Consider the following 14,427-nt stretch of genomic DNA (forward strand, 5'->3'; position numbering starts at 1 on the left):
AATCATTGTATCAGGTCCAACAGCTATGGCTGAAGGAGAACTGATTTTTAGAAAAATATCCAGTCTTGATTTAAATATTTCCAGTGATGCAAAGTCAACAAAAGTCCTTTTGCAGGCCCCCAAAATATACCTACTCAGTATTGGATCCCTGTTTATCCCAAGGTATATCATACAATTTTTAGTACATTGTATGTCACACAGATTTTATCATCCTGTTTTCTTAATCAAAAGGGCAAGTCAAATGTGATGCAGAAGTCTAAATATATTACATTAACAAAGTTATTTTATCAAAAAATCTCTTAGTCTCAAAGCAAAAAACATAACAAGGTGGTCTGACAAGATTTATTTTCTGTTGTACTGTGCTTACTGGCATGAATTATATTACCTTCCTTTAATTCTTTGTTACTTAAAAATTCCAGTGTTGGCTGTTCTGTTATTTTGCCCAGTATTGCTGTCAGACTGACAGGCCTATAATTACCTTGGTCCTTCCATTTACCCTGTTTAAATTTGGCACGATTTAGCTCTTTTTCTTTCAAGCTGAATTTTAATATTGAATTCTCCTTCCAAGTTAGGAAATTGTCCTTGGAATTTTTAAAATTATACCTGACACTCTGTTGTTCACATCATGAGACCACCAATATATGTCACTGAGATGTAAAACTGATTTCTAAATAGTTAAGCTTTATATCTCGAAAGAAAACCTGTAGCAGTAGAGGACAACTTAAAATTGGATATCTTGTTATTTTTATGAATTAACTTTGCTAGAGTATCTGAATTTGCATATTTATTCTCTTGAAATATTTAATTCAGTGATCACTGAGCATTGGATGATTTTGCAGCACTGGAACTTCTGCACACAGAAGGGCAAGTTGGGATGATAGGTTGTATTATTACTTAAACATTTTTAATAGTTCATTTAGACGTCAAATGATGATAAGTTAAAACAGAAAAAGGCCATCTTGCTAGTTATTAAGTAATTTGCAAGGGCAAATTAATCTTCAGGAGAACTTCAGGAGAACTGTCATGGGCTGATTATGAACTTAGTGTTGCTGTCCTTCAGGAGAGCATCTCTGTTTACCAAAGTACTGAAAAATGTTTTTAAATACCAAAGAAGTCAAAGACACTTAAGGGCTTTTTTGGAACGGCCACATTCACGCTTTCTTCCTTGCATACATACAAACAAAATAAAATATTTATTTTTAGTAGTGTTTAAAGTAAACTACATCATCACAGATGGTGACTACAGTCTTTGAGTTACTGTAACTCTTTAAAAGCAAAAGGAAAAAAAATTGTTTAAGAAACTTCTTAAAATTAATATGCCAGTCTCTTAGATTTCTCTATGGTCTTCCAGAGATTTACTAGTTTAATATCTTATGCCTCATACAAAATAGTAGATGAATTAAAACTAAGCTGTAATTTTTTCCCTGGCTGCCATTTCTTTGCCAAAATACTGTAATTGTAAGGCTGTTTTTACATTAAAATTTTTTGATGTTATTCAATATAATGTACTTTGCTGAAGATTTGTTGTTGTATCTTTATAAATTTGATTCTATCATGTCCATTCTACTTCAGTCCCCACATTTAGTGGTTTTACATTATTTTAAGTTACAGAAATACTATTAAACAATTCTTCACAATTTTATTCTATTATAGAGATATTTGACTTTTTCCTTCTTCTTGTCTGTGGAAGATCACTGAATATTTTAGTATATGTCATTTTTATCTCTTTAAATAATACATTTTTACATAGTTTATTTTATTTACAATTACTTTTAACAGTGATTCTATTGCAAGCCATGAAATCAATGTACATTTTATAGTGTGTAGAATCTATCATGACAAATCTGAGGTAACTAGTTCCTTGAAATAAATAAAATTTTTAAAAATATGGATTTTTCTGGAATATGGAATATGGAATTCTGCTTGCTCCTACCCTGATTTGATTGCATTGACACTGACTTACTATCTAACATCAGTGAGTTGTTTTCCATTTAATCTTCATTAAATTGTCTGAATATTTTCTGCAGCAGAAAGTTACTATTGAAATTAATAGCAGAACATTCATACGGTTTAATAACTTCCTGTTTTCATCCTAAATGCATAGCCTTTCCTGATGCTGATGAAGTCAATATAAAGCAATGAAGGCTATTCTGGGGTGTCCACAAATCATCACATTGATTGTAATTAACATTCAGTCTAATATAGACTATCAGTGTTCTGCTTATGTTGGATGCAAGCCTATTGAAACCTTATTCTCTGGTTTCATAACCACGTACATAAACCTTGGTGCTGGCTGTCATTGCTGGCGTGAATTTCAGCCTGATGGAATAGATGCCTTTGATGGCGTTTTGCCGGCTTGCTCCAGCAAGCAGTACTTGGCTCCCTGTTCGGTGCTGCCTGCGATTGCTCCGTAAAGCAATTAGCTAACTAGCCTTGTTCTTAAAGCTGTGCTGACATCAGCAATGATGGTGGTGGCCAAAGGGTTTTGGCATGAGTCTCTAATCTAATGTCCTCAAATAAATAAAGCATCCATAGTAGATTCAGTACAGCCTGAAACAGAGGATAGTGTGGGATATTAGGGAAAGGTCAGTAAGTAGGCAAGAAGCATATCCACAGACATTTAAACTGAGCAGTATTCAATGACATAAAGATGGAAAAAACCCACAAGATTATTAGAATGTGCATTCAGAGAGACGGGTATCTATAGAGAATGAGAAATGCAGATCGCATAGTGGTGAATTTAATTAGTACACAAAATCTGTGTAGAAGTGTTCCAAATCTGATGAAGAGAATAATTGGACAAAATGTATTTTGCAGCCTACTTTGGCAGTTCTTATTGGGCTCTAGGCATGCCTTCAGTAATCTCTCTAGGGCAGAAAATATATTAATTATAGAAACTAAACAGCATTACTGCATACTGGGGTATAGAGAAGCCAAAAAGGCACTAGCTTCTGTCACTTTCTGTGGGAAGGAGATGACAACTTACTTTATGGTTTAAACTAACCTTAAACTTACAACAAAAAGTGAAGTTTTTTTAAAATTCTGTCTGAAAATATCCTTGGAATCTAAGAGGATCAGCGAGTCCCTTCCTTCATGCTGTTAAATCTGAGGCCAGTGATTTGATGCAGGTTTGGCCCAGTGAACTGCTGTACAAAAAGCTAGTGGAATATAAGTCAAATGCCATGGTGTGAAGGTCTTCCAGCTTTGTGGTTATTTTGTACTGCTGAAACAGGGCTTATGACTGATCCTGAAATACCAGTTCTTTTAGATCTGCCATCAGATTTTAATAGAATTAATCTTAAGGCTTCACTGACATTGTGAGCACGAATGATGCTGCTCTCAAATGGTTCTGCCTAAGTAGTGAGCCACTGGTTCTGTGAAGAAACAGGGATAGGAAGTCAGGGGAGGCTGCAGACCATTGCTTCAAAAATGTTTCAGTGAAATATCATGGGGATCAACTTCACTTCTGAGTAATGGAAAATCAAGTTGCAAATGTGTTATATTTGCAAAGATTGTCCCAGTGTGGAATGATATGGACTGCTTTCCATTTCTTCTTAATGCTATCCATGGTTACTGATCTCAAGCTTTAATGTTGGTAGAATCACTCTGGCTACCCAGGTTAGAATGAGTCATCTCTGCCTTCCCAGCTCTTTCAAATTTGGTTTCTGAGGGCTGGAATAACATTCACTTATTTCTGTGCTCATCTTGAGCTCTTTCTGAAAAATCACAGCTAAAGGGTCATTATCTTTTGAATTTTTCTTTTAAGTATCTTTGCCACAAATAGTTCAGCCTCACAGCTTCTCTGTGTTATTGGTTATACTGGATTGTACGAAGGTTGGTTCTTTATTGCTATTAAAATCTTATTTTTGCAGTATCCTCCTCTGGAAGTTGTGTTCTCTTTTCTGGCATTTCATTTTACTGCGTGGAAATTGAATAGAAGTGTTAATTTACACTTCCAGCTTTATCTTGTTGTTTCGTGAAGTCTCCTCATGTACAGGTTCTGTTCACAGCTCAGCAGCTAATTCCTTGTTGATCTCCAAAGCAGTTAAATATTTTGCAATCATTTATTGTTTTTCTTCCCTTTCTGAGCAATCTTCTAGTTTCGTCAATTCTGGCAGCCTTAATCAGTGCTGTTGTTGGGTTTGGGCTTTTTTTTAACACCCTTTCAGTTTCACTTCATAATTCTCTTAATCCTCTCCAGATTTCGTGTTCTTATACGTCATATACCCTCTATTTTTCCTCAAGAGCTCTTCTGACATTCTTAGTCATCCATATCGGTCTTATCCTTCTTTTATGACTAGCATAGCTGATCTTTCTCATGCTCTCACAATCCCTTGACTCCCCCTTCTCATCCCAACTCCTGTTTTTTTTTCATTATTTAGCACTGGATGTGGCTGGATTGAAAGAAATATCTCACTGAAGTCAATGATATTGAAGTGTCTGCCCATTTTGGGGAAGGATCAATGGCTGGCTTCAGTGGCTCTGAGTCAGCCTGTGCCCCCAGGCCACTGCGGCATTGCTGGCTCATTTGAACAGCGAAGAAGGTGGCGCGCGGTGATGCAACAGGCACAGACTGAATAAGCACAGATTTCACTTGCCAAAGGTAAATCTGCATGTAAGCAGGATGCTTAGGCAGAGGAGGAAAACAGACTTCAGAAGATATTAAATGACTATGTTTGCATGATAATAGCTGGACAGTGCTGTGCTGTATTTCTAGGAAGCCAGAAAAGGTCTTTTTAGAATAAACTTGCTCTCCTATCATCTGTATGTATAATATATCAGCTAATGTATCATGCATATGTGGCATCTGATTTTAGAGCAGGCATCTATGTATCAGAAGCAAGATCAAGTTTATTTTCTGTACCACATACTCTAACCCCAGTGTTGCTGATGAGGTTATAAGATTGAAATATTATATCTGAAATATAGAATTGAGGGATGGAGAAAAAGAATATTTCACATGTGTTTACAAGATTAGTATAGTGTATAAAATGTGACAAAAATCCAGCATACTGAAGAAGCATTCCTGTCTAGTTTTATATAGCTCTATTCCCTATATTTTATAAGTGGTTTAACAGCTTATTAGTCTAAAAAATAGGTTCACAACTATCTTTTTTAAAAGTTTCTGTTACATTTGCTCTCTCAGTAGTCCTAATGGAGTATCTCTCAGGCATCTCAGCACCAGGCCTCACTTCCATCAGTTAAGAATCCTTTTATGCCTCATTATAATAAGCTACTCCCTAGGTAGGGAGATTGTTCATGTGTGGGCATATGTATGTTGAATGCATCTCAGTATCTGCCTGCAGTGGAATATGGAGAACACGAACATCAGCACTACCTTCTCCTTTTCTTGTGTCAGCTATTAAAAATAATAAAAGATCTGCATCTAGCATGCTTTTTTTTTTCTTGTCAAAATTCTGCCTGAATTATTTGAGCTCTTCTTTCTCCTTTCCACTTGGAAAGAAAACGTCCAGCTACAATTTGTTCTCCAATTAAAACTGCTCAGTAGAGAGATGTTACCGATGGAAAAAGATACTTTCCAGTTGTCTTTACATTCCAGAAATACACGACTACAGATAGGGACTAGTTCAATATCTTATATACATTAATTTACCCTGGAGACTATTCAAATATAGGCCTGACTGCAAGATGCTACAAAACTGTATTGTTAGCCTGGGATCTCCTTGGCAAAGGTCACAATCACTTGTGTTTCCTTTGAGAACATCATGTACTGAGGGCTAAATCAGCTCTGAGGTTCCTTTGAGACATCAAAACTTCAAAAACAGTGATAGTTGAGACAAGGTCTTTGCTAGGACTTTTTAATAATTGTGTTTGGGCTCTCTCAACTTCGTTCAAACCTTGAATTTTTTATCAAAATTGTGCTGGAATTTATGGGAGCCAGTGTAACATACAAACCACAGCTGTAACATGCCCACTTTGTGTGACTTTAGATTATGGCTTTGCATGCATAGGGCACTAAAGCGTGTTTCAAATTGCTAGTTACCTATATTGCCACTCAGGAAAGTATACTAAGCATGATTTCTATCTCATCGCACATTGTTTTACTCAATATTTAATACACAAAGTAGGTCAAAATGGGTTAGAGCTAAGGAGAGCCCTTAAACCTAAATCAACTTAATCTAAATTGAACTTCTAAGTGAAATTCACCATTTGGTTTGTTTACAATTTTCTAAATTCAATATGAGACAAGAGGAAGCAATCTGTATCTTTACAGAATTAAAATATGTCCATAAATAAGCTCAATCACTGGCCTTTGTACAGAATAAAAACAGAAACATTTATTATATTGGCTAGAGGCTGGAAATAAATTTTGAGATTGTACACTCTGTTGTTGTCTGTTTTTTTTTAAACTGTTTATTTATATAGAACAGCAAACACAGATTATGCCTTAGTAATTTTTATGGCTTCGGCATCTGTCCGTTTGCTTTTATTCACATATTTTCATAGCCATAATCTCTAGTTTCTTATTTGATGATGCAAACCTTTCTGATGCTGAAATGGATAAAAATCTTGCCGAGTTTACTGTGAGTCATTTTCAGGATTAATCCTGCTATTTGACAGGAAAAAAAGGACCCCAGGCAAAGAAACAGCATGCATATTAAATGACTGAAGATATTAAGGTCCAGTGTTTTCATAGCTAGGTTTCTGCATAAAGAAATGCTGGAAGAATCGCTACACAACAGCAAACTGGAAAAGCCCCAAGACATAATCCACCTGAACCTAAATTTTATTTTGCATGTATAATAGAGCTCTATTGTATTTGAAATTGCAGAGTGTGTTGACAGATCTGTCAGCTATCTCAAGCAGATATCCACATTGGGATACACCCCTTCATTGGTAACTGGCACCCTACATTGAGATGCCAGTTCCACGGTCATTGAAAATAGCTTTACACATAAATTCAAAGCTATAACTGAATTGCATCAACAAGCTAACTGTATGAGGCAGGTGATTACAGAATACTGAGATTTGGCTGCACTCACTGATTTTCAATTAGTTTCAAGGGCATGCAGAAGGAAGCAAAAGCGTGACAGAATTTGTTAGTTGTTTTAGAAATATTAATATGACACAAAACTGGAATATTTCCATTATTTTAAAACACATCATGTCACATCCTCATTTTGATGTGCTTGGGCAGTGGTGTCTCTGATGAAAATAAAACAGTCCCAAAACCATATGAGCAGCAAACCTTACCCCACAAATGCCTTTCAATAATTTTACCTGCTAGCTGAAAATCATAAAGAGAGTGTCCATTGTGTCCTGAAGGAATTTTGTTATTCACAGCGAATCTATTACTGATTGAAAGGTCTTGTGTTGCCTCGTCTGCTACTAGCACGATCCCTCAGCCGCTTTCTATAGGGATTTGCTTCCCTAGTCTATTAAGCTGGTCTTTGTGTTGTCAAGAGCTACACAATGAAGTCTCATGATATGAAAGGATATTTACTTTGCTTCCCTATTTACACTTTTGTCTTTTTAAACTCTTTGAACTCCAGTGAAAGCACAGTTGTCAGAGATTTGACCTAACATAGTTCCATGTTTTGTTGAGTGTAACCATAAAGCCAGGAAGGAGAAATATTTTTGGTTGGGTAACAAACTTGATATCCTACAGGATTCAGAAAGCCAAGGAAAGGAATTTCTGAACTACATGCAACTGACAGACGTGTTTAGGGTTCCATAAAACCAAAGACCGAATATATATGAGATGTTCACCTTAAAACCAAATATGGAATCTTTACAAGATAGTCTCCATTCTATCTACATAGTGAGGCATCTTAAAAATGATTGTCATATCTACTATTGAGATTATACTACACTTTCAGCTCATAAAATATTTAATGACTGTAATCCTTTACTTCTGTGAATAATGCAGCTCATTGGATCTACTTTTAAGAGTGTCAAATTTTAAAGATAAAAGACCTTAAAAACATGCTATAGATCAGAAAATCTGGACTTGCATTTTACTTCAGCAACATTTTATACTTCTTTTTTTCATTCACTAATGCAATTACTGTGACTCCTTCTTCATTCTATATAGTTGCTATTTTCTTATTATCTGTCATTCCTGTTTCAGTGTGGCGTACCAATGTCAGCTGAGAAACAGGACTATATTTTAGCCAGTAGGTACCAATTAGTACAGAAAAAAGCCTTCTTCCTCTGGTTGCTGTTAGCTCCTGCTTACTGTAAAACTTAGTTTGTACTTACTGCTAGTCCGATTTATTGGGAAACATGTACATGCATCTCTGTTCCCTTATGTACCAAATCCTACAGCCTTTCCATGCAGTAGAGGAATTTTGCCTTGCAACAAAGAAGTTTGGAATACATTCTGTGTTGTCTCCATTGCTGAATACATAAATTAATTAATCAGCTGCCAAAGATAAATATACGGATTTACCATCAGTTTCATGCTCTAAGATTATTTGCCTCACACAGTAAACAGCATATACTGCTGGAAATGGCAGAACTGATCATATGAAACTGTGTCAGGATGCAGCAACAGGATGAAGTAGGACTTTTCTTGACCTTGATGTGCTCAACCATGCAGCTGTTGTCTTCTTTGAGAGCTGCTTTTTACAGGGAATGTTTCTGAAAGTCATTTACAAAATCCATTTGGGAAAGATTCTGCAGAGAAGTTTGCTGAGTTCAGTATTCATGTATCTGGCAAGAGAGAAACATTTTGAAGCCCAGATAATGCATTGTGTTTAGTAAATGGAGCAGAGAGGTAAATCTGGGAATTTGATTTCACTCTGTACTCTGCTATATGATTATTAAAAAGCATAGCTTTTTACTTATTCCCTAAACTCTATAAGGCTCCATGTCTTAATATTTAAAATAGAGCTAATGAATTTTACTTATACTGGCAAAAACACTTTTAGATACTGCTAAAAATGTAGCAAAAGTAGTAGAAAAAGTTGGTTTTAAAGTACAAAGTGATTTTCTTTCTTAAAGGATATATTTGTATGGTCACAGGAGAAATTGAATCTAGCAGGATTCTGCAAGCATAGCAGGGACTCTTGCCCAAAGCGGAGTTTTGAGTTGGGCGGGGGCTGGATTGGTGGCTTTCTCTGGGCCAGCACCAGGCAGCTTGCACAGGAGCTGAGGGGAGAAGCTCCTGGGATGCAACTGCTCCTCGCAGGTGCCAACCCCACTGCTCCATCCCAGGCTCCCCCAGCTTCCTACGGAGCCGCAGCTGTGGCCGCCTGCCTGATGTCTTCGGCCATCCCGCGGAGGGGAACCCACACGCAGACGTGTCTGCTTCTGTCGAAAATCTGTGCAGTTTTTAGCAGTTGTTCAGCCTCCAGCGTGGGGTTTTGAAACTCCATCCCAAACCACAGTCAGAATATCCTGCAGAAGCTGAAGTGTGGCTTGTATTTATAAAAGTTGTTTGTTTGCATGAGGCACATGTGCTGATACTGTGAGTCATCCGTCCATTTTGCTGTGACATTTTCAAGCACAATTATGTGTAGTGGAATTTTTTTGGTAGCTGGCTATGCTGCCCATCTGTGAAATCATTATTCTACTGAGTACTAAAAATAGAGATGAAACTCTTCTGAAAAAATTTTGAATCTACTTAAACGACAGTTTGAAATGTGTTCATGCAGTCCACAGTTTAAATACTTTGTATCCTAAATATGGATACTCTAAATTTAAGGTGATGTAGTCCTGCTGTCACCACTTCAAATCACCTTGCTAGCACAGTGATATATTTGGAAATAATTTCTGGCTAGAAACACAGTCTAATGCCCACCAAAGCCAATTCACTTGGGCCTCAAGTTACTAGGACTGGCATAGGAATATAAGAAATTCTGGAAGATGGATAAGACAGAGGGTTGAAAGTATTTATTAATAACAGGGGATCACTGGAGAAAAATCTGAAGAGAATTCATGACAGTAGATAAGAGGGGAACAGAGGAGAGATGCGAAAGAAGACTACTGGGAAATGAAGCTTTGATATTAAAAAAACCCAGAATATTCAATAACTTTGAAGTGGCTATACTTTCAGTTGGATATTCAAAGCAAGTTATTGAAAAGATACAGTAAAATCTGAAAATAATTAAGAAGAACTATAGCTAGAGCAAGAGGGAGAACTCCTGGAAGAATATAAACTGTATTGTTGAGTAATGGCAACCTAATTCATGCCACAGAATACCAAAGAATCTAATGAGTTGGGAAAGCACATTTCATTAAATTCTTAGCAATTTGTTGCGAAAAAATCCAACTGGATTGCAAGCTTAACAGACTTTCAGTGTGTTCAGAAGCACATTATACTCTTTATACTTACATATAGAGAAAATCAAAAAATACAGTTTCAGAGACACATACAATAGTGTTTTATCCCAAATCGTGTTTGCAGTTGTCTATTTCTATTTGGGTTCCATTGTATAAAGTTCTGCTGAGAGGTTGGGAAAAAATAAATTAGGATTTTTGTTGAGTTAGTAAGCATTAGTGGAGACTACCAGCCATTTATCTAATCTACAGGCAATCTGAGACATACTTGAAACTGTTGCTCAGTCAAACAAATTGAAAGAGCACTGTCTGCACAACTACTTTTCTCCCTTCCCTCTTTCCTTCTTTCCTTCTGTCCCTCCTTCCTCTTTCCCCTCCTCCCTTCCCTCTCTCCTCCCTCCCTGTTTCCATACAAGTTTTCACAGCGAGATTTTTTTCATCAAATGTGCAGCTAGATCTTCAGCTAGACTGAATTAGTGTAACTCACTTCATTTACATTTAGCTTTCAAAAACTGTGTATTTTTGGTGAGCTTATATGCAAATAGTTACATGGTAAAACCTCAGTGTGGTAAGTTTCTGGAATCCTGAATGTTTTTGTCAAACACTAAATAGGAGAAAAGAGTATCAGAACTGTGTCTAGTCTACTATTACAACACTCTGCTCACCCAAATTAATAAAAAGACAATTATACAAAAACCATAAAAGACTATTCTTGTAGAGAGCAAATCAAAATCAAGTATCATTTCCTCTTGGAAGATTTCTTACCTATTAAATCCTGAGTATGGATAAGGTCAATAATATGGAAGATTAAGCCTCCCTCTCATCATTTTTATTCTATGGTGAATTCATGTATCTTAAAATCCATTTATGCAAATTTTTATCTATTTTTGAGATCTCCAGTTAATAGGTTTTCAGAAGTATGCACTTTTTGTAGTTATCCTTATAAACTACATTCATAATAGCTATGTGCTATTTTAAGTTCTTTAGAGAGTCACCATTACTTGTACTGACATCAGAAAGATGGTGTTCACTGATCTGACATAAACAAAATTATGGACACATTTAAGTTTCATTAGGATCTTTTTTAGATAAAAATTTCAACAACATCTCCAAACTCAAACTGTAGCTGTACCATACTTCACGCTAGAAGAATGAAAATAGAAGTCTTTAGGCAAGAAAAAAAAGGTGACGCATCTGAAAATGTATACAAAGTTATAAGGAAACACATAATATAGATGAGAATGAATTCTGCAAGTCCTTGTTCTCCAACACATCTTTCATTAAAATATTCCTCCCACATATAAGTGTAGAAATAGATGAGTATATGTTAGTATACTAATAACTACATCAGGACTATTAAAGTTAATAATGGATTAACCCGCATGAGTGAGAATTACTTGCCTGTGAAGGACTAGGCTAGTTTCATTGCTTCACATGTTTTATAAAATTATATATCTGTTACATAACTTCCTCCCACATGTATTTCAACTGGCTGTGTTTGCTCCTTCGTCCTGCAATGAACCATTGCATAGTATTGCTGTGCACTATTCAACAAGATCATAGGTGGCTGAAGTTTTGGTTAAGTAAGTTTACCCTTGTGCACAATGCTCCTTAATTCTTAAGAGCTTCTGCTCCTATGATGTCTGTAACAGGCTTCTTCTTTGGCTATCTGTTTCCCTTATAGAGAATAAATCTCTGACAAGCAATAAATGCTGTCAAGGGGAGAAATGATAGTAATTTAGTGGGAAATTGCAATAAATGGATGATAATAATGACTATATTTGTTCCCTGCTCTACCATCCTTTAACATATAAAGGAAGTATAGTGAGAATGGCATAGCACAGACTGTATGACAGATTAGGACATTCATATTTAATTTTTGTCTCAATATAGGTTGTTTTCATTCAAAATCTCATCACTTGATAGCTAGTAAACAGTCTCAGCCATCAATGTAATGCCAGACGTTTCATTCATGAATAAGTAAATAATATCAAAGTGATATCAAAGTGAAGCAATGTAAGTGAAATAAGTAGACATTAGTTTGTAGAAGAAAAAGGAAAATAGCTTTTTAGCAGGAGAATTAATGGCTTGAGTAATTTTCATATATACAATTTGAAAACAAATTTCAGATAATACTAATGCATCAGCACCTTTGGAGTAAACAGTACCAATTTTCTAAAACACTTTCTCAAAACTTTCTAAAAGAACATGCATTTCATTTCTAACTATATAGGACATTAATTTCATATGGTCTGTCTGAATAATATAATAAGAACAGAAATAACACATGCTTTTTACATGCAATTATTTGGTAAAAGAACCACTTTGATTTTGAAAATATAGTGGATCATCTGATCCTGCAATCAAGGGCCAGATAGCTTTTGAAATCAGGAAAACTATATGCTTACAGTTTTGGACCAACTGTGAAAAAAGTTCTACCTTAAATGCAAGATGTGTTTGATTTATGCTTTGACTGGGATGCTCAAGAATCTAAAAAGTTTGGTTTCGAGGAGTATTTGGTAGCTTCCAGTTTCCATCACTATGGTCCTTCTTAAGGATGGAGGATCAGAAAATAAGCATTGGCAAGGCCAAGAGCCAGGAATTTCATGAAAAATTTTGCAGGAGAGGCAGCCTTTTCTATAGGATGTTCTTTGCTTCTGTTAGCTCCAGGTCTTATTAGATATGAATTTGTCAACAGTGCCTCAGTGCTTAAGTTTATAAGCCTCATTTAAAAAATGGTTTAGATACCTAAGTCTAGATTTATAAAGGTACTAAGTGCCTAAGCAGGTTAGGCACCTAACTCCTGATACATAAGCATGTTAGGTTCCTACTCCCAGCGCCTGCAGTGGTTGTTAGGCACCTAGTCTTTGATTTAGACACTTTTGAAGATGTACCAAGCATTTTTAGGCCCTTGGATAGCTGACTGTAAAGAATGTAAGTCCGACTGACTTTCATGGACATTTAAGGCAGGTGCCTAAGCACCTAGACTGTTAAGATTTTGTCTGTAAAAACATGCCATAAATGATACAAAGCTCTCAATTCAGTGTGGTACCTTCCCAGCTAAAAAAACAAAACCCCAAGCCAACAGATTGACTCAAAACTGCAACAGCTGAATCAAACCAGAAGGTCATGAAAAAATAAGTGTTCAAAGAAAGATCAAGAAGTCACGTGGGCATAGGAATTTTCCTCTTTTAAAAGACTTCTCTCTGAATACTTCTCAACCAGCTTTACCAGTAAGGGTTTTTATCCTTTAATTTACAAAAGTAACACCAAAAGGGATGGACTGCATGTAATTGAGAGCTTTTTATAAAACTGGAGGATGGGTATTCTTCATGATTTCCCTAGAGAACGCCAGCAATATTAAGGTTTTATTGCTCTTTGTCTAATTACTATCTTTAGTTTTTATTTATTATTAATTAGATGGAGATAATTGTGGATGAAGGATGGCTAAAAGAGATGACAGGGACATGCATAAGAAAGCGGCAGGGGAATGGGGCTGGTAGAAATAGTTTCACTGAAATGTTTTCTCAACAAAATGGCACTTTTGACAAAGTGTAAAGGTTCAAAAACATTGCTTTTGATGACAGTTTGTTCAGAAAAATATCCTGAAATATTCTTTAAAAAAACCTGAAGAATTTCATTGCAGAAAAAAACATTAATTTTGAAGCATCAATTCTGTTTCGAATTTGTACTTCTCTACATCATACTTTATTTCATTAATTACATTTTGCAGTGGTTGAAAGGCCACTTTTTACAGTGGCCTTGCAGTAGGTAAAGACAGCTGCCCAGACAGGTATTTTCTCTTTCTCTACATCGGCACGCACGACTTCCACGGATATTTCAAGAACACTGAAAACAAAATCAAAATTCAGAATAAAGCCGTAGGATTCGGCGGCGAAAATTAAAATTTTCGAATTTAATCCCAGTTAGCCATTTTCAGGGGAAATTCTGAGAATACCTGGTTTGGCTCGGACTCGGCCGGACGCGCCTTTGAGCCAGTCACCTCCGCGCGGGCCCAAGGTTTGGGTAACGTCTCTGGGCCGTAAAGGCGGCGCGCGGGAGCGGCCCAGACGCGAGGCCGCGCGCCGGGCGGGCGGCAAATGGCGGCCGCGCCGCGGGGCACCGGGCGGTCGACGTCGAGTCGTCGACACCGGGGGCACCGCGGCGCCAGCGCCTCGAGGG

The sequence above is a fragment of the Apteryx rowi genome, unplaced genomic scaffold (genome assembly GCF_003343035.1).
Source record: "Apteryx rowi isolate R43461 unplaced genomic scaffold, aptRow1 scaffold_111, whole genome shotgun sequence".
Classification (NCBI taxonomy): Eukaryota; Metazoa; Chordata; class Aves; order Apterygiformes; family Apterygidae; genus Apteryx; species Apteryx rowi.